We start from the raw sequence: 2186 nt of genomic DNA on the forward strand, positions 1-2186 counted from the left end.
GTTGCATCTATTATATGATATGTAACTTTCTACAAGTATAACCTCAAATGTTTTAACGTGATATAATACTACGCATATTTCAAAAATATTAGTAAAAATATATACATAATAATCTTAAATGTAATTTTATATTGAATTTAATTGATATTATAAAAAGGAAAAGAAGGATTACCTTTGGATTAAAATTATATGTACAGAGACGTCGGAGACACGCAGCAAACCACGCAGCCATGAAGTAGAAAAGACCGGTTGCCGGCCGGCAATGTTGAGGTTATGTGTCTAATTTAAGTCGATTTTCTTGATCGAAAAGATGTCGAATCGACATCGATCTGATATCAATTCAATGAGTCATTTCTTGCTGGAAAAGTCGCTTAAACAATTCTTTTACTTGAATGTTTGATCTTTAAACGTAACAATGCTAATTTTTCAAGCATTTGTTATAATAATTTTTAATAAAATTAAATATAATTTGAAATATAAATATTTCTGCGGTATCTCGAAAAGAGATCGAATTTTACAATCCGTCAATATGGATGTCGCGTCGACATATTCTGAGAGCATTGATATCAATTCAACATCGAATTGATATTAGCTTTCTCACTGGGGTCGAAATAGTACATGCATGAACAAAGAAAAGTTTTTTAAAGCAGTAAATCGTTGTTTTCAGCTCCACCATCCACGAGTCCACGCGTGATGTTTATAGAACAACAATTATAGACCTCGTTTCGAGCCGAAAGCAATGATTTGCTGCTTTAATAACTGCTTTAATAACTAATTTGCTGCTAAAATAACTTTTGAATGAACAATTAATTGGCATATTCATTAATGTCGTTACATGGGTTCGTGGCGTGCTTTACAAGCACGTTTCTCACTTTTTTTTTTTTTTTCAATAACTTCATGTATATATATTGTTACGCTCGTCGCGCGTCCAGATCACTCGCACTCACACTCTCTCACGCGCGACGCGTACTCCGGCACACACTCCGAAGAAATCGTTACAGTTATAGGAAAGAAAAGAACTCGTTTATTAATAAACTCGATACACAGGAGCTCGGGCAAACACGTCCGAGCGTGGCGGAATCCCAGAGCGTAATCTTACAGGCGATATTTGTAAACAACCGTCGCTAAGGACGATTCGCGATTTCTCGCTACGGGGCGACTCGTATGAGCGCACGGCACGGTCGTACAGCACGGGCGTAACACTACCCCCCCCTCTTCCAGGATTGTCGCCCCGACAATCAGGGAGGGTAGTCTCTTGCGGTCCCCAGTCACTGCACCGTAGACTCCAAGGCACCGAACGGTTGACTTGCCCTCCTCGAGCTGCTGCTCCGAGTTACCGGGCCCCGTCCTTTTTGGTCCTCGGTAGCCGTACACAAAGGTCTCCGACTAAACCTCTTCCGGAGAGAGCTGGCCAGGCTCTTCCTTCTGCCGGTTCCAAACGACCTCGCAGGAACTCCGCTTTCCCGTGAACTCTGCCGCTGCCGATCACTCGCGATGACGCTCCTCTAAATCTTCGGACAAGGGGGGGGGGAACTTATGTGGACCCAACGTCAAAACAGACTCCCCAAGTCCCTGCCTCAGCATTCGCTCTTCGTCCCACGGAAAAACCACAATTCCAAAAACTGTGGGCGAGGCAGTCTTCTTTTAAAACAGAATTTTCCTGAGAAGAAGTCTTCGGCCGATGTTCTGCCGCAGTACCTCCTTATTCCCTCACGTACCGCCGATTTCCTCTAGGAAAAACAAACATTACGCACAGTAAAAGGGAACAAAATATCAAACAACAAAATCAAACCAAAACTCATTATCTTATTTCTTTATGAAGTATACATTTAAAATTCCAATCATTGTTACATATTCCCTTCCGGGCTCCGACCTACTCTAACTCCTCAACCCAATTTTCTTTCAGAATAACTAGCTAGTCTATCCAAATGTACAACTTTATTCTTATGTCGAGGTGATTTCCGAATACAATATACAACATCACTAAGCTTCTTGATTATGAAGAAGGGCCCTTCCCAATTGCTCTGCAATTTTGGAGCCTTTCCTTTGACTCTTCGGGGATTATATGTATAACCAGACTCTCTGCCCCTCCTGAAACAGAACTTGCCTAACTCCACGATCGTATCGAGCCTTCATTCGACAAAATTTCATATCCATCTGCCTCCGTGCGGCGAAATAAATTTCCT

The sequence above is a fragment of the Temnothorax curvispinosus genome, unplaced genomic scaffold (genome assembly GCF_003070985.1).
Source record: "Temnothorax curvispinosus isolate PA1 unplaced genomic scaffold, ASM307098v1 QBEX01016196.1, whole genome shotgun sequence".
Classification (NCBI taxonomy): domain Eukaryota; kingdom Metazoa; phylum Arthropoda; class Insecta; order Hymenoptera; family Formicidae; genus Temnothorax; species Temnothorax curvispinosus.